General features: G+C 48.3%; 21 non-coding genes across 21 annotated transcripts; 10 read left to right on the forward strand and 11 right to left on the reverse strand.

Annotated features, from left to right (window-relative positions):
* Positions 1 to 572: 572 nt before the first annotated feature.
* Positions 573 to 654, reverse strand: trnal-aag (transfer RNA leucine (anticodon AAG)). Its single transcript has one exon. It is a non-coding gene; the product is annotated as a tRNA-Leu (tRNA).
* A 625-nt stretch (positions 655 to 1279) lies between these two features.
* trnal-caa (transfer RNA leucine (anticodon CAA)) lies at positions 1280 to 1398 on the forward strand. Its single transcript has 2 exons — positions 1280 to 1317; positions 1353 to 1398. It is a non-coding gene; the product is annotated as a tRNA-Leu (tRNA).
* Positions 1399 to 2335: 937 nt separating this feature from the next.
* trnal-aag (transfer RNA leucine (anticodon AAG)) lies at positions 2336 to 2417 on the reverse strand. The gene has a single exon. It is a non-coding gene; the product is annotated as a tRNA-Leu (tRNA).
* Positions 2418 to 3042: 625 nt separating this feature from the next.
* Positions 3043 to 3161, forward strand: trnal-caa (transfer RNA leucine (anticodon CAA)). Its single transcript has 2 exons — positions 3043 to 3080; positions 3116 to 3161. It is a non-coding gene; the product is annotated as a tRNA-Leu (tRNA).
* Positions 3162 to 4097: 936 nt separating this feature from the next.
* Positions 4098 to 4179, reverse strand: trnal-aag (transfer RNA leucine (anticodon AAG)). The gene has a single exon. It is a non-coding gene; the product is annotated as a tRNA-Leu (tRNA).
* A 625-nt stretch (positions 4180 to 4804) lies between these two features.
* Positions 4805 to 4923, forward strand: trnal-caa (transfer RNA leucine (anticodon CAA)). Its single transcript has 2 exons — positions 4805 to 4842; positions 4878 to 4923. It is a non-coding gene; the product is annotated as a tRNA-Leu (tRNA).
* A 937-nt stretch (positions 4924 to 5860) lies between these two features.
* trnal-aag (transfer RNA leucine (anticodon AAG)) lies at positions 5861 to 5942 on the reverse strand. Its single transcript has one exon. It is a non-coding gene; the product is annotated as a tRNA-Leu (tRNA).
* A 615-nt stretch (positions 5943 to 6557) lies between these two features.
* On the forward strand, positions 6558 to 6676 carry trnal-caa (transfer RNA leucine (anticodon CAA)). Its single transcript has 2 exons — positions 6558 to 6595; positions 6631 to 6676. It is a non-coding gene; the product is annotated as a tRNA-Leu (tRNA).
* A 937-nt stretch (positions 6677 to 7613) lies between these two features.
* Positions 7614 to 7695, reverse strand: trnal-aag (transfer RNA leucine (anticodon AAG)). Its single transcript has one exon. It is a non-coding gene; the product is annotated as a tRNA-Leu (tRNA).
* A 615-nt stretch (positions 7696 to 8310) lies between these two features.
* trnal-caa (transfer RNA leucine (anticodon CAA)) lies at positions 8311 to 8429 on the forward strand. Its single transcript has 2 exons — positions 8311 to 8348; positions 8384 to 8429. It is a non-coding gene; the product is annotated as a tRNA-Leu (tRNA).
* A 937-nt stretch (positions 8430 to 9366) lies between these two features.
* Positions 9367 to 9448, reverse strand: trnal-aag (transfer RNA leucine (anticodon AAG)). The gene has a single exon. It is a non-coding gene; the product is annotated as a tRNA-Leu (tRNA).
* Positions 9449 to 10073: 625 nt separating this feature from the next.
* trnal-caa (transfer RNA leucine (anticodon CAA)) lies at positions 10074 to 10192 on the forward strand. The gene is made up of 2 exons: positions 10074 to 10111; positions 10147 to 10192. It is a non-coding gene; the product is annotated as a tRNA-Leu (tRNA).
* Positions 10193 to 11129: 937 nt separating this feature from the next.
* trnal-aag (transfer RNA leucine (anticodon AAG)) lies at positions 11130 to 11211 on the reverse strand. The gene has a single exon. It is a non-coding gene; the product is annotated as a tRNA-Leu (tRNA).
* A 625-nt stretch (positions 11212 to 11836) lies between these two features.
* trnal-caa (transfer RNA leucine (anticodon CAA)) lies at positions 11837 to 11955 on the forward strand. The gene is made up of 2 exons: positions 11837 to 11874; positions 11910 to 11955. It is a non-coding gene; the product is annotated as a tRNA-Leu (tRNA).
* A 937-nt stretch (positions 11956 to 12892) lies between these two features.
* Positions 12893 to 12975, reverse strand: trnal-aag (transfer RNA leucine (anticodon AAG)). Its single transcript has one exon. It is a non-coding gene; the product is annotated as a tRNA-Leu (tRNA).
* Positions 12976 to 13600: 625 nt separating this feature from the next.
* trnal-caa (transfer RNA leucine (anticodon CAA)) lies at positions 13601 to 13719 on the forward strand. The gene is made up of 2 exons: positions 13601 to 13638; positions 13674 to 13719. It is a non-coding gene; the product is annotated as a tRNA-Leu (tRNA).
* Positions 13720 to 14656: 937 nt separating this feature from the next.
* On the reverse strand, positions 14657 to 14738 carry trnal-aag (transfer RNA leucine (anticodon AAG)). The gene has a single exon. It is a non-coding gene; the product is annotated as a tRNA-Leu (tRNA).
* Positions 14739 to 15363: 625 nt separating this feature from the next.
* On the forward strand, positions 15364 to 15482 carry trnal-caa (transfer RNA leucine (anticodon CAA)). Its single transcript has 2 exons — positions 15364 to 15401; positions 15437 to 15482. It is a non-coding gene; the product is annotated as a tRNA-Leu (tRNA).
* Positions 15483 to 16419: 937 nt separating this feature from the next.
* Positions 16420 to 16501, reverse strand: trnal-aag (transfer RNA leucine (anticodon AAG)). The gene has a single exon. It is a non-coding gene; the product is annotated as a tRNA-Leu (tRNA).
* Positions 16502 to 17126: 625 nt separating this feature from the next.
* On the forward strand, positions 17127 to 17245 carry trnal-caa (transfer RNA leucine (anticodon CAA)). The gene is made up of 2 exons: positions 17127 to 17164; positions 17200 to 17245. It is a non-coding gene; the product is annotated as a tRNA-Leu (tRNA).
* Positions 17246 to 18182: 937 nt separating this feature from the next.
* trnal-aag (transfer RNA leucine (anticodon AAG)) lies at positions 18183 to 18265 on the reverse strand. Its single transcript has one exon. It is a non-coding gene; the product is annotated as a tRNA-Leu (tRNA).
* Positions 18266 to 18640: the final 375 nt, after the last annotated feature.

Consider the following 18640-nt stretch of genomic DNA (forward strand, 5'->3'; position numbering starts at 1 on the left):
AAGAATGAGATTTCTTCCACACAAAGGCTGCTCAAATCTGCTCCGTTCCTCAGGCAGGGAATTACTTGCAATGTTTACTTCCGACATTAACACATTTTGCCAGTATAAAAGGCACCAGAGCCAAACAAGTCAGGTATTAGCATGTGAAAGTTGCCAGAGTCGATGCCTTGGTGGACCGAGGCCTTTCAATGCTCAGACTGATGCTTACGGCCAAGGGCACAATAGTGTCAGGAAGGCCGAGTGGAGTGAGGCGCCAGACTCAAAGACTGTTAATCCTTAACTGACCAAAGGTCGGCGAATTCCGGTCCCTTTCTAGGGGCGTGGGTTGCAATCCCACCTCTGACGTGACATTTTTCCCCACACAAATGCAGCCAGCGTCAAAAGGCCTGTTGAACTGGCCTTCAATTTACAAGTGGCAACATCAAACTCTTCAACGGTTTGCCAACAAACTGAAGGCACCGTTCTCAGCTCAACCTCTTTTCCACACCAAAATAGTCATATCACAACACAGCGGGAGCCGACTGCTTCATGGCTCGCGGTGAAGGGGCGCAAATATTACGCGCCACAAATTCTGGCAGCGGTGGGATTCGAACCCACGCCTCCGAAGAGACTGGAGCCTTAATCCAGCGCCTTAGACCGCTCGGCCACGCTACCACTGGCAGCAGTTTCCGTTCTGGAACTAGTGACCGGTGAGTGAAATGTGACTTTGCTTTGGGCAAGATAATAATCAAGGCCATTGAAGTGGCAGACGGTAAACTCTCGAGAAATGATTTTGCAGCATACAGGTCCACAGGGCAACACCAGTAATTAGGTGCACGTTGGAACGAAGCAGTTACAACCTTCATTCAATATTTATTCCGACATCAACGTCACTGACAAAACCAGATTATCTGGTCATGATCACATTGCCGTTTGTGGGATCTTGCTGTGTGCAAACTGGCTGCGGCGTTCCCCACATTGCAACAGTGCCTTCACTTTTACAATACTTCATTGGCTGTGAAGCGCCTTGGGACGTCGTTCGGTCATGAAAGGCGCTTTCGAAATACAATACAGAAAATGTTACCCGATAGCTGACAAAATGCGAGCTGTTGCGAGAAATACCTGTGTTTGAATGTTGGTTGCATTGCAGGGATGATGAACTTAATGACTGGCGCTGCCTGTTAAGTCCTGTCGTAAGAATGTGTGCGTTGTGTGTTTGCACAGGAGGAAGAATTGTGAGGCTGCTCAGTAAGTGTGCAGAATTTGCAGCACATTTTCCTGCAGCTGCTGCACGACCATTGTCAGGATGGCCGAGTGGTCTAAGGCGCCAGACTCAAGGACTGTTAATCCTTACCTTACCAAAGGTTGGTGTATTCTGGTCCCTTTCTAGGGGCGTGGGTTCGAATCCCACTTCTGACATTAACTTTTTATCCAGACAAATGCCAGCCAGCGTCAAAAAGCCTGCTCAACTGGCTTTAAATTTGCAAGTGGTCACCTCAAGCTCCTCAACGCTATTGGCGTTTGCCAATAAGCGAAAGGCACCGCACCGCCCACAGACCAACTTGTTTTGCTCTCTAAACTTATCACATTCTAACCCTGTTCTCGGGGATAGGGTTTAAAATCAGACTTCTCCTTTCAACCCATTCCCACACTAAAAAGCAGCAGACTCAAAGCATGACATTTTTATCCTCCCGCGTTGCTGAATTCCACGTTGCTTTCTCGTACTGTGGCTTTCAATCCCACTGCAGACAGTGGTGGTTCTCAGAAAAAGGGCACCACTGTCAAAGAATGAGATTTCTTCCACACAAAGGCTGCTCAAATCTGCTCCGTTCCTCAGGCAGGGAATTACTTGCAATGTTTACTTCCGACATTAACACATTTTGCCAGTATAAAAGGCACCAGAGCCAAACAAGTCAGGTATTAGCATGTGAAAGTTGCCAGAGTCGATGCCTTGGTGGACCGAGGCCTTTCAATGCTCAGACTGATGCTTACGGCCAAGGGCACAATAGTGTCAGGAAGGCCGAGTGGAGTGAGGCGCCAGACTCAAAGACTGTTAATCCTTAACTGACCAAAGGTCGGCGAATTCCGGTCCCTTTCTAGGGGCGTGGGTTGCAATCCCACCTCTGACGTGACATTTTTCCCCACACAAATGCAGCCAGCGTCAAAAGGCCTGTTGAACTGGCCTTCAATTTACAAGTGGCAACATCAAACTCTTCAACGGTTTGCCAACAAACTGAAGGCACCGTTCTCAGCTCAACCTCTTTTCCACACCAAAATAGTCATATCACAACACAGCGGGAGCCGACTGCTTCATGGCTCGCGGTGAAGGGGCGCAAATATTACACGCCACAAATTCTGGCAGCGGTGGGATTCGAACCCACGCCTCCGAAGAGACTGGAGCCTTAATCCAGCGCCTTAGACCGCTCGGCCACGCTACCACTGGCAGCAGTTTCCGTTCTGGAACTAGTGACCGGTGAGTGAAATGTGACTTTGCTTTGGGCAAGATAATAATCAAGGCCATTGAAGTGGCAGACGGTAAACTCTCGAGAAATGATTTTGCAGCATACAGGTCCACAGGGCAACACCAGTAATTAGGTGCACGTTGGAACGAAGCAGTTACAACCTTCATTCAATATTTATTCCGACATCAACATCACTGACAAAACCAGATTATCTGGTCATGATCACATTGCCGTTTGTGGGATCTTGCTGTGTGCAAACTGGCTGCGGCGTTCCCCACATTGCAACAGTGCCTTCACTTTTACAATACTTCATTGGCTGTGAAGCGCCTTGGGACGTCGTTCGGTCATGAAAGGCGCTTTCGAAATACAATACAGAAAATGTTACCCGATAGCTGACAAAATGCGAGCTGTTGCGAGAAATACCTGTGTTTGAATGTTGGTTGCATTGCAGGGATGATGAACTTAATGACTGGCGCTGCCTGTTAAGTCCTGTCGTAAGAATGTGTGCGTTGTGTGTTTGCACAGGAGGAAGAATTGTGAGGCTGCTCAGTAAGTGTGCAGAATTTGCAGCACATTTTCCTGCAGCTGCTGCACGACCATTGTCAGGATGGCCGAGTGGTCTAAGGCGCCAGACTCAAGGGCTGTTAATCCTTACCTTACCAAAGGTTGGTGTATTCTGGTCCCTTTCTAGGGGCGTGGGTTCGAATCCCACTTCTGACATTAACTTTTTATCCAGACAAATGCCAGCCAGCGTCAAAAAGCCTGCTCAACTGGCTTTAAATTTGCAAGTGGTCACCTCAAGCTCCTCAACGCTATTGGCGTTTGCCAATAAGCGAAAGGCACCGCACCGCCCACAGACCAACTTGTTTTGCTCTCTAAACTTATCACATTCTAACCCTGTTCTCGGGGATAGGGTTTAAAATCAGACTTCTCCTTTCAACCCATTCCCACACTAAAAAGCAGCAGACTCAAAGCATGACATTTTTATCCTCCCGCGTTGCTGAATTCCACGTTGCTTTCTCGTACTGTGGCTTTCAATCCCACTGCAGACAGTGGTGGTTCTCAGAAAAAGGGCACCACTGTCAAAGAATGAGATTTCTTCCACACAAAGGCTGCTCAAATCTGCTCCGTTACTCAGGCAGGGAATTACTTGCAATGTTACTTCCGACATTAACACATTTTGCCAGTATAAAAGGCACCAGAGCCAAACAAGTCAGGTATTAGCATGTAAAAGTTGCCAGAGTCGATGCCTTGGTGGACCGAGGCCTTTCAATGCTCAGACTGATGCTTACGGCCAAGGGCACAATAGTGTCAGGAAGGCCGAGTGGAGTGAGGCGCCAGACTCAAAGACTGTTAATCCTTAACTGACCAAAGGTCGGCGAATTCCGGTCCCTTTCTAGGGGCGTGGGTTGCAATCCCACCTCTGACGTGACATTTTTCCCCACACAAATGCAGCCAGCGTCAAAAGGCCTGTTGAACTGGCCTTCAATTTACAAGTGGCAACATCAAACTCTTCAACGGTTTGCCAACAAACTGAAGGCACCGTTCTCAGCTCAACCTCTTTTCCACACCAAAATAGTCATATCACAACACAGCGGGAGCCGACTGCTTCATGGCTCGCGGTGAAGGGGCGCAAATATTACACGCCACAAATTCTGGCAGCGGTGGGATTCGAACCCACGCCTCCGAAGAGACTGGAGCCTTAATCCAGCGCCTTAGACCGCTCGGCCACGCTACCACTGGCAGCAGTTTCCGTTCTGGAACTAGTGACCGGTGAGTGAAATGTGACTTTGCTTTGGGCAAGATAATAATCAAGGCCATTGAAGTGGCAGACGGTAAACTCTCGAGAAATGATTTTGCAGCATACAGGTCCACAGGGCAACACCAGTAATTAGGTGCACGTTGGAACGAAGCAGTTACAACCTTCATTCAATATTTATTCCGACATCAACATCACTGACAAAACCAGATTATCTGGTCATGATCACATTGCCGTTTGTGGGATCTTGCTGTGTGCAAACTGGCTGCGGCGTTCCCCACATTGCAACAGTGCCTTCACTTTTACAATACTTCATTGGCTGTGAAGCGCCTTGGGACGTCGTTCGGTCATGAAAGGCGCTTTCGAAATACAATACAGAAAATGTTACCCGATAGCTGACAAAATGCGAGCTGTTGCGAGAAATACCTGTGTTTGAATGTTGGTTGCATTGCAGGGATGATGAACTTAATGACTGGCGCTGCCTGTTAAGTCCTGTCGTAAGAATGTGTGCGTTGTGTGTTTGCACAGGAGGAAGAATTGTGAGGCTGCTCAGTAAGTGTGCAGAATTTGCAGCACATTTTCCTGCAGCTGCTGCACGACCATTGTCAGGATGGCCGAGTGGTCTAAGGCGCCAGACTCAAGGACTGTTAATCCTTACCTTACCAAAGGTTGGTGTATTCTGGTCCCTTTCTAGGGGCGTGGGTTCGAATCCCACTTCTGACATTAACTTTTTATCCAGACAAATGCCAGCCAGCGTCAAAAAGCCTGCTCAACTGGCTTTAAATTTGCAAGTGGTCACCTCAAGCTCCTCAACGCTATTGGCGTTTGCCAATAAGCGAAAGGCACCGCACCGCCCACAGACCAACTTGTTTTGCTCTCTAAACTTATCACATTCTAACCCTGTTCTCGGGGATAGGGTTTAAAATCAGACTTCTCCTTTCAACCCATTCCCACACTAAAAAGCAGCAGACTCAAAGCATGACATTTTTATCCTCCCGCGTTGCTGAATTCCACGTTGCTTTCTCGTACTGTGGCTTTCAATCCCACTGCAGACAGTGGTGGTTCTCAGAAAAAGGGCACCACTGTCAAAGAATGAGATTTCTTCCACACAAAGGCTGCTCAAATCTGCTCCGTTCCTCAGGCAGGGAATTACTTGCAATGTTTACTTCCGACATTAACACATTTTGCCAGTATAAAAGGCACCAGAGCCAAACAAGTCAGGTATTAGCATGTGAAAGTTGCCAGAGTCGATGCCTTGGTGGACCGAGGCCTTTCAATGCTCAGACTGATGCTTACGGCCAAGGGCACAATAGTGTCAGGAAGGCCGAGTGGAGTGAGGCGCCAGACTCAAAGACTGTTAATCCTTAACTGACCAAAGGTCGGCGAATTCCGGTCCCTTTCTAGGGGCGTGGGTTGCAATCCCACCTCTGACGTGACATTTTTCCCCACACAAATGCAGCCAGCGTCAAAAGGCCTGTTGAACTGGCCTTCAATTTACAAGTGGCAACATCAAACTCTTCAACGGTTTGCCAACAAACTGAAGGCACCGTTCTCAGCTCAACCTCTTTTCCACACCAAAATAGTCATATCACAACACAGCGGGAGCCGACTGCTTCATGGCTCGCGGTGAAGGGGCGCAAATATTACACGCCACAAATTCTGGCAGCGGTGGGATTCGAACCCACGCCTCCGAAGAGACTGGAGCCTTAATCCAGCGCCTTAGACCGCTCGGCCACGCTACCACTGGCAGCAGTTTCCGTTCTGGAACTAGTGACCGGTGAGTGAAATGTGACTTTGCTTTGGGCAAGATAATAATCAAGGCCATTGAAGTGGCAGACGGTAAACTCTCGAGAAATGATTTTGCAGCATACAGGTCCACAGGGCAACACCAGTAATTAGGTGCACGTTGGAACGAACCTTCATTCAATATTTATTCCGACATCAACGTCACTGACAAAACCAGATTATCTGGTCATGATCACATTGCCGTTTGTGGGATCTTGCTGTGTGCAAACTGGCTGCGGCGTTCCCCACATTGCAACAGTGCCTTCACTTTTACAATACTTCATTGGCTGTGAAGCGCCTTGGGACGTCGTTCGGTCATGAAAGGCGCTTTCGAAATACAATACAGAAAATGTTACCCGATAGCTGACAAAATGCGAGCTGTTGCGAGAAATACCTGTGTTTGAATGTTGGTTGCATTGCAGGGATGATGAACTTAATGACTGGCGCTGCCTGTTAAGTCCTGTCGTAAGAATGTGTGCGTTGTGTGTTTGCACAGGAGGAAGAATTGTGAGGCTGCTCAGTAAGTGTGCAGAATTTGCAGCACATTTTCCTGCAGCTGCTGCACGACCATTGTCAGGATGGCCGAGTGGTCTAAGGCGCCAGACTCAAGGCCTGTTAATCCTTACCTTACCAAAGGTTGGTGTATTCTGGTCCCTTTCTAGGGGCGTGGGTTCGAATCCCACTTCTGACATTAACTTTTTATCCAGACAAATGCCAGCCAGCGTCAAAAAGCCTGCTCAACTGGCTTTAAATTTGCAAGTGGTCACCTCAAGCTCCTCAACGCTATTGGCGTTTGCCAATAAGCGAAAGGCACCGCACCGCCCACAGACCAACTTGTTTTGCTCTCTAAACTTATCACATTCTAACCCTGTTCTCGGGGATAGGGTTTAAAATCAGACTTCTCCTTTCAACCCATTCCCACACTAAAAAGCAGCAGACTCAAAGCATGACATTTTTATCCTCCCGCGTTGCTGAATTCCACGTTGCTTTCTCGTACTGTGGCTTTCAATCCCACTGCAGACAGTGGTGGTTCTCAGAAAAAGGGCACCACTGTCAAAGAATGAGATTTCTTCCACACAAAGGCTGCTCAAATCTGCTCCGTTCCTCAGGCAGGGAATTACTTGCAATGTTTACTTCCGACATTAACACATTTTGCCAGTATAAAAGGCACCAGAGCCAAACAAGTCAGGTATTAGCATGTGAAAGTTGCCAGAGTCGATGCCTTGGTGGACCGAGGCCTTTCAATGCTCAGACTGATGCTTACGGCCAAGGGCACAATAGTGTCAGGAAGGCCGAGTGGAGTGAGGCGCCAGACTCAAAGACTGTTAATCCTTAACTGACCAAAGGTCGGCGAATTCCGGTCCCTTTCTAGGGGCGTGGGTTGCAATCCCACCTCTGACGTGACATTTTTCCCCACACAAATGCAGCCAGCGTCAAAAGGCCTGTTGAACTGGCCTTCAATTTACAAGTGGCAACATCAAACTCTTCAACGGTTTGCCAACAAACTGAAGGCACCGTTCTCAGCTCAACCTCTTTTCCACACCAAAATAGTCAAATCACAACACAACGGGAGCCGACTGCTTCATGGCTCGCGGTGAAGGGGCGCAAATATTACACGCCACAAATTCTGGCAGCGGTGGGATTCGAACCCACGCCTCCGAAGAGACTGGAGCCTTAATCCAGCGCCTTAGACCGCTCGGCCACGCTACCACTGGCAGCAGTTTCCGTTCTGGAACTAGTGACCGGTGAGTGAAATGTGACTTTGCTTTGGGCAAGATAATAATCAAGGCCATTGAAGTGGCAGACGGTAAACTCTCGAGAAATGATTTTGCAGCATACAGGTCCACAGGGCAACACCAGTAATTAGGTGCACGTTGGAACGAACCTTCATTCAATATTTATTCCGACATCAACGTCACTGACAAAACCAGATTATCTGGTCATGATCACATTGCCGTTTGTGGGATCTTGCTGTGTGCAAACTGGCTGCGGCGTTCCCCACATTGCAACAGTGCCTTCACTTTTACAATACTTCATTGGCTGTGAAGCGCCTTGGGACGTCGTTCGGTCATGAAAGGCGCTTTCGAAATACAATACAGAAAATGTTACCCGATAGCTGACAAAATGCGAGCTGTTGCGAGAAATACCTGTGTTTGAATGTTGGTTGCATTGCAGGGATGATGAACTTAATGACTGGCGCTGCCTGTTAAGTCCTGTCGTAAGAATGTGTGCGTTGTGTGTTTGCACAGGAGGAAGAATTGTGAGGCTGCTCAGTAAGTGTGCAGAATTTGCAGCACATTTTCCTGCAGCTGCTGCACGACCATTGTCAGGATGGCCGAGTGGTCTAAGGCGCCAGACTCAAGGCCTGTTAATCCTTACCTTACCAAAGGTTGGTGTATTCTGGTCCCTTTCTAGGGGCGTGGGTTCGAATCCCACTTCTGACATTAACTTTTTATCCAGACAAATGCCAGCCAGCGTCAAAAAGCCTGCTCAACTGGCTTTAAATTTGCAAGTGGTCACCTCAAGCTCCTCAACGCTATTGGCGTTTGCCAATAAGCGAAAGGCACCGCACCGCCCACAGACCAACTTGTTTTGCTCTCTAAACTTATCACATTCTAACCCTGTTCTCGGGGATAGGGTTTAAAATCAGACTTCTCCTTTCAACCCATTCCCACACTAAAAAGCAGCAGACTCAAAGCATGACATTTTTATCCTCCCGCGTTGCTGAATTCCACGTTGCTTTCTCGTACTGTGGCTTTCAATCCCACTGCAGACAGTGGTGGTTCTCAGAAAAAGGGCACCACTGTCAAAGAATGAGATTTCTTCCACACAAAGGCTGCTCAAATCTGCTCCGTTCCTCAGGCAGGGAATTACTTGCAATGTTTACTTCCGACATTAACACATTTTGCCAGTATAAAAGGCACCAGAGCCAAACAAGTCAGGTATTAGCATGTGAAAGTTGCCAGAGTCGATGCCTTGGTGGACCGAGGCCTTTCAATGCTCAGACTGATGCTTACGGCCAAGGGCACAATAGTGTCAGGAAGGCCGAGTGGAGTGAGGCGCCAGACTCAAAGACTGTTAATCCTTAACTGACCAAAGGTCGGCGAATTCCGGTCCCTTTCTAGGGGCGTGGGTTGCAATCCCACCTCTGACGTGACATTTTTCCCCACACAAATGCAGCCAGCGTCAAAAGGCCTGTTGAACTGGCCTTCAATTTACAAGTGGCAACATCAAACTCTTCAACGGTTTGCCAACAAACTGAAGGCACCGTTCTCAGCTCAACCTCTTTTCCACACCAAAATAGTCAAATCACAACACAACGGGAGCCGACTGCTTCATGGCTCGCGGTGAAGGGGCGCAAATATTACACGCCACAAATTCTGGCAGCGGTGGGATTCGAACCCACGCCTCCGAAGAGACTGGAGCCTTAATCCAGCGCCTTAGACCGCTCGGCCACGCTACCACTGGCAGCAGTTTCCGTTCTGGAACTAGTGACCGGTGAGTGAAATGTGACTTTGCTTTGGGCAAGATAATAATCAAGGCCATTGAAGTGGCAGACGGTAAACTCTCGAGAAATGATTTTGCAGCATACAGGTCCACAGGGCAACACCAGTAATTAGGTGCACGTTGGAACGAAGCAGTTACAACCTTCATTCAATATTTATTCCGACATCAACGTCACTGACAAAACCAGATTATCTGGTCATGATCACATTGCCGTTTGTGGGATCTTGCTGTGTGCAAACTGGCTGCGGCGTTCCCCACATTGCAACAGTGCCTTCACTTTTACAATACTTCATTGGCTGTAAAGCGCCTTGGGACGTCGTTCGGTCATGAAAGGCGCTTTCGAAATACAATACAGAAAATGTTACCCGATAGCTGACAAAATGCGAGCTGTTGCGAGAAATACCTGTGTTTGAATGTTGGTTGCATTGCAGGGATGATGAACTTAATGACTGGCGCTGCCTGTTAAGTCCTGTCGTAAGAATGTGTGCGTTGTGTGTTTGCACAGGAGGAAGAATTGTGAGGCTGCTCAGTAAGTGTGCAGAATTTGCAGCACATTTTCCTGCAGCTGCTGCACGACCATTGTCAGGATGGCCGAGTGGTCTAAGGCGCCAGACTCAAGGACTGTTAATCCTTACCTTACCAAAGGTTGGTGTATTCTGGTCCCTTTCTAGGGGCGTGGGTTCGAATCCCACTTCTGACATTAACTTTTTATCCAGACAAATGCCAGCCAGCGTCAAAAAGCCTGCTCAACTGGCTTTAAATTTGCAAGTGGTCACCTCAAGCTCCTCAACGCTATTGGCGTTTGCCAATAAGCGAAAGGCACCGCACCGCCCACAGACCAACTTGTTTTGCTCTCTAAACTTATCACATTCTAACCCTGTTCTCGGGGATAGGGTTTAAAATCAGACTTCTCCTTTCAACCCATTCCCACACTAAAAAGCAGCAGACTCAAAGCATGACATTTTTATCCTCCCGCGTTGCTGAATTCCACGTTGCTTTCTCGTACTGTGGCTTTCAATCCCACTGCAGACAGTGGTGGTTCTCAGAAAAAGGGCACCACTGTCAAAGAATGAGATTTCTTCCACACAAAGGCTGCTCAAATCTGCTCCGTTCCTCAGGCAGGGAATTACTTGCAATGTTTACTTCCGACATTAACACATTTTGCCAGTATAAAAGGCACCAGAGCCAAACAAGTCAGGTATTAGCATGTGAAAGTTGCCAGAGTCGATGCCTTGGTGGACCGAGGCCTTTCAATGCTCAGACTGATGCTTACGGCCAAGGGCACAATAGTGTCAGGAAGGCCGAGTGGAGTGAGGCGCCAGACTCAAAGACTGTTAATCCTTAACTGACCAAAGGTCGGCGAATTCCGGTCCCTTTCTAGGGGCGTGGGTTGCAATCCCACCTCTGACGTGACATTTTTCCCCACACAAATGCAGCCAGCGTCAAAAGGCCTGTTGAACTGGCCTTCAATTTACAAGTGGCAACATCAAACTCTTCAACGGTTTGCCAACAAACTGAAGGCACCGTTCTCAGCTCAACCTCTTTTCCACACCAAAATAGTCATATCACAACACAGCGGGAGCCGACTGCTTCATGGCTCGCGGTGAAGGGGCGCAAATATTACGCGCCACAAATTCTGGCAGCGGTGGGATTCGAACCCACGCCTCCGAAAAGACTGGAGCCTTAATCCAGCGCCTTAGACCGCTCGGCCACGCTACCACTGGCAGCAGTTTCCGTTCTGGAACTAGTGACCGGTGAGTGAAATGTGACTTTGCTTTGGGCAAGATAATAATCAAGGCCATTGAAGTGGCAGACGGTAAACTCTCGAGAAATGATTTTGCAGCATACAGGTCCACAGGGCAACACCAGTAATTAGGTGCACGTTGGAACGAAGCAGTTACAACCTTCATTCAATATTTATTCCGACATCAACGTCACTGACAAAACCAGATTATCTGGTCATGATCACATTGCCGTTTGTGGGATCTTGCTGTGTGCAAACTGGCTGCGGCGTTCCCCACATTGCAACAGTGCCTTCACTTTTACAATACTTCATTGGCTGTGAAGCGCCTTGGGACGTCGTTCGGTCATGAAAGGCGCTTTCGAAATACAATACAGAAAATGTTACCCGATAGCTGACAAAATGCGAGCTGTTGCGAGAAATACCTGTGTTTGAATGTTGGTTGCATTGCAGGGATGATGAACTTAATGACTGGCGCTGCCTGTTAAGTCCTGTCGTAAGAATGTGTGCGTTGTGTGTTTGCACAGGAGGAAGAATTGTGAGGCTGCTCAGTAAGTGTGCAGAATTTGCAGCACATTTTCCTGCAGCTGCTGCACGACCATTGTCAGGATGGCCGAGTGGTCTAAGGCGCCAGACTCAAGGACTGTTAATCCTTACCTTACCAAAGGTTGGTGTATTCTGGTCCCTTTCTAGGGGCGTGGGTTCGAATCCCACTTCTGACATTAACTTTTTATCCAGACAAATGCCAGCCAGCGTCAAAAAGCCTGCTCAACTGGCTTTAAATTTGCAAGTGGTCACCTCAAGCTCCTCAACGCTATTGGCGTTTGCCAATAAGCGAAAGGCACCGCACCGCCCACAGACCAACTTGTTTTGCTCTCTAAACTTATCACATTCTAACCCTGTTCTCGGGGATAGGGTTTAAAATCAGACTTCTCCTTTCAACCCATTCCCACACTAAAAAGCAGCAGACTCAAAGCATGACATTTTTATCCTCCCGCGTTGCTGAATTCCACGTTGCTTTCTCGTACTGTGGCTTTCAATCCCACTGCAGACAGTGGTGGTTCTCAGAAAAAGGGCACCACTGTCAAAGAATGAGATTTCTTCCACACAAAGGCTGCTCAAATCTGCTCCGTTCCTCAGGCAGGGAATTACTTGCAATGTTTACTTCCGACATTAACACATTTTGCCAGTATAAAAGGCACCAGAGCCAAACAAGTCAGGTATTAGCATGTGAAAGTTGCCAGAGTCGATGCCTTGGTGGACCGAGGCCTTTCAATGCTCAGACTGATGCTTACGGCCAAGGGCACAATAGTGTCAGGAAGGCCGAGTGGAGTGAGGCGCCAGACTCAAAGACTGTTAATCCTTAACTGACCAAAGGTCGGCGAATTCCGGTCCCTTTCTAGGGGCGTGGGTTGCAATCCCACCTCTGACGTGACATTTTTCCCCACACAAATGCAGCCAGCGTCAAAAGGCCTGTTGAACTGGCCTTCAATTTACAAGTGGCAACATCAAACTCTTCAACGGTTTGCCAACAAACTGAAGGCACCGTTCTCAGCTCAACCTCTTTTCCACACCAAAATAGTCATATCACAACACAGCGGGAGCCGACTGCTTCATGGCTCGCGGTGAAGGGGCGCAAATATTACACGCCACAAATTCTGGCAGCGGTGGGATTCGAACCCACTGCCTCCGAAGAGACTGGAGCCTTAATCCAGCGCCTTAGACCGCTCGGCCACGCTACCACTGGCAGCAGTTTCCGTTCTGGAACTAGTGACCGGTGAGTGAAATGTGACTTTGCTTTGGGCAAGATAATAATCAAGGCCATTGAAGTGGCAGACGGTAAACTCTCGAGAAATGATTTTGCAGCATACAGGTCCACAGGGCAACACCAGTAATTAGGTGCACGTTGGAACGAAGCAGTTACAACCTTCATTCAATATTTATTCCGACATCAACATCACTGACAAAACCAGATTATCTGGTCATGATCACATTGCCGTTTGTGGGATCTTGCTGTGTGCAAACTGGCTGCGGCGTTCCCCACATTGCAACAGTGCCTTCACTTTTACAATACTTCATTGGCTGTGAAGCGCCTTGGGACGTCGTTCGGTCATGAAAGGCGCTTTCGAAATACAATACAGAAAATGTTACCCGATAGCTGACAAAATGCGAGCTGTTGCGAGAAATACCTGTGTTTGAATGTTGGTTGCATTGCAGGGATGATGAACTTAATGACTGGCGCTGCCTGTTAAGTCCTGTCGTAAGAATGTGTGCGTTGTGTGTTTGCACAGGAGGAAGAATTGTGATGCTGCTCAGTAAGTGTGCAGAATTTGCAGCACATTTTTCTGCAGCTGCTACAAGACCATTGTCAGGATGGCCGAGTGGTCTAAGGTGCCAGACTCAAGGACTGTTAATCCTTACCTTACCAAAGGTTGGTGTATTCTGGTCCCTTTCTAGGGGCGTGGGTTCGAATCCCACTTCTGACATTAACTTTTTATCCAGACAAATGCCAGCCAGCGTCAAAAAGCCTGCTCAACTGGCTTTAAATTTGCAAGTGGTCACCTCAAGCTCCTCAACGCTATTGGCGTTTGCCAATAAGCGAAAGGCACCGCACCGCCCACAGACCAACTTGTTTTGCTCTCTAAACTTATCACATTCTAACCCTGTTCTCGGGGATAGGGTTTAAAATCAGACTTCTCCTTTCAACCCATTCCCACACTAAAAAGCAGCAGACTCAAAGCATGACATTTTTATCCTCCCGCGTTGCTGAATTCCACGTTGCTTTCTCGTACTGTGGCTTTCAATCCCACTGCAGACAGTGGTGGTTCTCAGAAAAAGGGCACCACTGTCAAAGAATGAGATTTCTTCCACACAAAGGCTGCTCAAATCTGCTCCGTTCCTCAGGCAGGGAATTACTTGCAATGTTTACTTCCGACATTAACACATTTTGCCAGTATAAAAGGCACCAGAGCCAAACAAGTCAGGTATTAGCATGTGAAAGTTGCCAGAGTCGATGCCTTGGTGGACCGAGGCCTTTCAATGCTCAGACTGATGCTTACGGCCAAGGGCACAATAGTGTCAGGAAGGCCGAGTGGAGTGAGGCGCCAGACTCAAAGACTGTTAATCCTTAACTGACCAAAGGTCGGCGAATTCCGGTCCCTTTCTAGGGGCGTGGGTTGCAATCCCACCTCTGACGTGACATTTTTCCCCACACAAATGCAGCCAGCGTCAAAAGGCCTGTTGAACTGGCCTTCAATTTACAAGTGGCAACATCAAACTCTTCAACGGTTTGCCAACAAACTGAAGGCACCGTTCTCAGCTCAACCTCTTTTCCACACCAAAATAGTCATATCACAACACAGCGGGAGCCGACTGCTTCATGGCTCGCGGTGAAGGGGCGCAAATATTACACGCCACAAATTCTGGCAGCGGTGGGATTCGAACCCACGCCTCCGAAGAGACTGGAGCCTTAATCCAGCGCCTTAGACCGCTCGGCCACGCTACCACTGGCAGCAGTTTCCGTTCTGGAACTAGTGACCGGTGAGTGAAATGTGACTTTGCTTTGGGCAAGATAATAATCAAGGCCATTGAAGTGGCAGACGGTAAACTCTCGAGAAATGATTTTGCAGCATACAGGTCCACAGGGCAACACCAGTAATTAGGTGCACGTTGGAACGAAGCAGTTACAACCTTCATTCAATATTTATTCCGACATCAACATCACTGACAAAACCAGATTATCTGGTCATGATCACATTGCCGTTTGTGGGATCTTGCTGTGTGCAAACTGGCTGCGGCGTTCCCCACATTGCAACAGTGCCTTCACTTTTACAATACTTCATTGGCTGTGAAGCGCCTTGGGACGTCGTTCGGTCATGAAAGGCGCTTTCGAAATACAATACAGAAAATGTTACCCGATAGCTGACAAAATGCGAGCTGTTGCGAGAAATACCTGTGTTTGAATGTTGGTTGCATTGCAGGGATGATGAACTTAATGACTGGCGCTGCCTGTTAAGTCCTGTCGTAAGAATGTGTGCGTTGTGTGTTTGCACAGGAGGAAGAATTGTGAGGCTGCTCAGTAAGTGTGCAGAATTTGCAGCACATTTTCCTGCAGCTGCTGCACGACCATTGTCAGGATGGCCGAGTGGTCTAAGGCGCCAGACTCAAGGCCTGTTAATCCTTACCTTACCAAAGGTTGGTGTATTCTGGTCCCTTTCTAGGGGCGTGGGTTCGAATCCCACTTCTGACATTAACTTTTTATCCAGACAAATGCCAGCCAGCGTCAAAAAGCCTGCTCAACTGGCTTTAAATTTGCAAGTGGTCACCTCAAGCTCCTCAACGCTATTGGCGTTTGCCAATAAGCGAAAGGCACCGCACCGCCCACAGACCAACTTGTTTTGCTCTCTAAACTTATCACATTCTAACCCTGTTCTCGGGGATAGGGTTTAAAATCAGACTTCTCCTTTCAACCCATTCCCACACTAAAAAGCAGCAGACTCAAAGCATGACATTTTTATCCTCCCGCGTTGCTGAATTCCACGTTGCTTTCTCGTACTGTGGCTTTCAATCCCACTGCAGACAGTGGTGGTTCTCAGAAAAAGGGCACCACTGTCAAAGAATGAGATTTCTTCCACACAAAGGCTGCTCAAATCTGCTCCGTTCCTCAGGCAGGGAATTACTTGCAATGTTTACTTCCGACATTAACACATTTTGCCAGTATAAAAGGCACCAGAGCCAAACAAGTCAGGTATTAGCATGTGAAAGTTGCCAGAGTCGATGCCTTGGTGGACCGAGGCCTTTCAATGCTCAGACTGATGCTTACGGCCAAGGGCACAATAGTGTCAGGAAGGCCGAGTGGAGTGAGGCGCCAGACTCAAAGACTGTTAATCCTTAACTGACCAAAGGTCGGCGAATTCCGGTCCCTTTCTAGGGGCGTGGGTTGCAATCCCACCTCTGACGTGACATTTTTCCCCACACAAATGCAGCCAGCGTCAAAAGGCCTGTTGAACTGGCCTTCAATTTACAAGTGGCAACATCAAACTCTTCAACGGTTTGCCAACAAACTGAAGGCACCGTTCTCAGCTCAACCTCTTTTCCACACCAAAATAGTCATATCACAACACAGCGGGAGCCGACTGCTTCATGGCTCGCGGTGAAGGGGCGCAAATATTACACGCCACAAATTCTGGCAGCGGTGGGATTCGAACCCACGCCTCCGAAAAGACTGGAGCCTTAATCCAGCGCCTTAGACCGCTCGGCCACGCTACCACTGGCAGCAGTTTCCGTTCTGGAACTAGTGACCGGTGAGTGAAATGTGACTTTGCTTTGGGCAAGATAATAATCAAGGCCATTGAAGTGGCAGACGGTAAACTCTCGAGAAATGATTTTGCAGCATACAGGTCCACAGGGCAACACCAGTAATTAGGTGCACGTTGGAACGAAGCAGTTACAACCTTCATTCAATATTTATTCCGACATCAACGTCACTGACAAAACCAGATTATCTGGTCATGATCACATTGCCGTTTGTGGGATCTTGCTGTGTGCAAACTGGCTGCGGCGTTCCCCACATTGCAACAGTGCCTTCACTTTTACAATACTTCATTGGCTGTGAAGCGCCTTGGGACGTCGTTCGGTCATGAAAGGCGCTTTCGAAATACAATACAAAAAATGTTACCCGATAGCTGACAAAATGCGAGCTGTTGCGAGAAATACCTGTGTTTGAATGTTGGTTGCATTGCAGGGATGATGAACTTAATGACTGGCGCTGCCTGTTAAGTCCTGTCGTAAGAATGTGTGCGTTGTGTGTTTGCACAGGAGGAAGAATTGTGAGGCTGCTCAGTAAGTGTGCAGAATTTGCAGCACATTTTCCTGCAGCTGCTGCACGACCATTGTCAGGATGGCCGAGTGGTCTAAGGCGCCAGACTCAAGGACTGTTAATCCTTACCTTACCAAAGGTTGGTGTATTCTGGTCCCTTTCTAGGGGCGTGGGTTCGAATCCCACTTCTGACATTAACTTTTTATCCAGACAAATGCCAGCCAGCGTCAAAAAGCCTGCTCAACTGGCTTTAAATTTGCAAGTGGTCACCTCAAGCTCCTCAACGCTATTGGCGTTTGCCAATAAGCGAAAGGCACCGCACCGCCCACAGACCAACTTGTTTTGCTCTCTAAACTTATCACATTCTAACCCTGTTCTCGGGGATAGGGTTTAAAATCAGACTTCTCCTTTCAACCCATTCCCACACTAAAAAGCAGCAGACTCAAAGCATGACATTTTTATCCTCCCGCGTTGCTGAATTCCACGTTGCTTTCTCGTACTGTGGCTTTCAATCCCACTGCAGACAGTGGTGGTTCTCAGAAAAAGGGCACCACTGTCAAAGAATGAGATTTCTTCCACACAAAGGCTGCTCAAATCTGCTCCGTTCCTCAGGCAGGGAATTACTTGCAATGTTTACTTCCGACATTAACACATTTTGCCAGTATAAAAGGCACCAGAGCCAAACAAGTCAGGTATTAGCATGTGAAAGTTGCCAGAGTCGATGCCTTGGTGGACCGAGGCCTTTCAATGCTCAGACTGATGCTTACGGCCAAGGGCACAATAGTGTCAGGAAGGCCGAGTGGAGTGAGGCGCCAGACTCAAAGACTGTTAATCCTTAACTGACCAAAGGTCGGCGAATTCCGGTCCCTTTCTAGGGGCGTGGGTTGCAATCCCACCTCTGACGTGACATTTTTCCCCACACAAATGCAGCCAGCGTCAAAAGGCCTGTTGAACTGGCCTTCAATTTACAAGTGGCAACATCAAACTCTTCAACGGTTTGCCAACAAACTGAAGGCACCGTTCTCAGCTCAACCTCTTTTCCACACCAAAATAGTCATATCACAACACAGCGGGAGCCGACTGCTTCATGGCTCGCGGTGAAGGGGCGCAAATATTACACGCCACAAATTCTGGCAGCGGTGGGATTCGAACCCACTGCCTCCGAAGAGACTGGAGCCTTAATCCAGCGCCTTAGACCGCTCGGCCACGCTACCACTGGCAGCAGTTTCCGTTCTGGAACTAGTGACCGGTGAGTGAAATGTGACTTTGCTTTGGGCAAGATAATAATCAAGGCCATTGAAGTGGCAGACGGTAAACTCTCGAGAAATGATTTTGCAGCATACAGGTCCACAGGGCAACACCAGTAATTAGGTGCACGTTGGAACGAAGCAGTTACAACCTTCATTCAATATTTATTCCGACATCAACGTCACTGACAAAACCAGATTATCTGGTCATGATCACATTGCCGTTTGTGGGATCTTGCTGTGTGCAAACTGGCTGCGGCGTTCCCCACATTGCAACAGTGCCTTCACTTTTACAATACTTCATTGGCTGTGAAGCGCCTTGGGACGTCGTTCGGTCATGAA

Source organism: Pristiophorus japonicus, chromosome 8 (assembly GCF_044704955.1).
Source record: "Pristiophorus japonicus isolate sPriJap1 chromosome 8, sPriJap1.hap1, whole genome shotgun sequence".
Classification (NCBI taxonomy): domain Eukaryota; kingdom Metazoa; phylum Chordata; class Chondrichthyes; family Pristiophoridae; genus Pristiophorus; species Pristiophorus japonicus.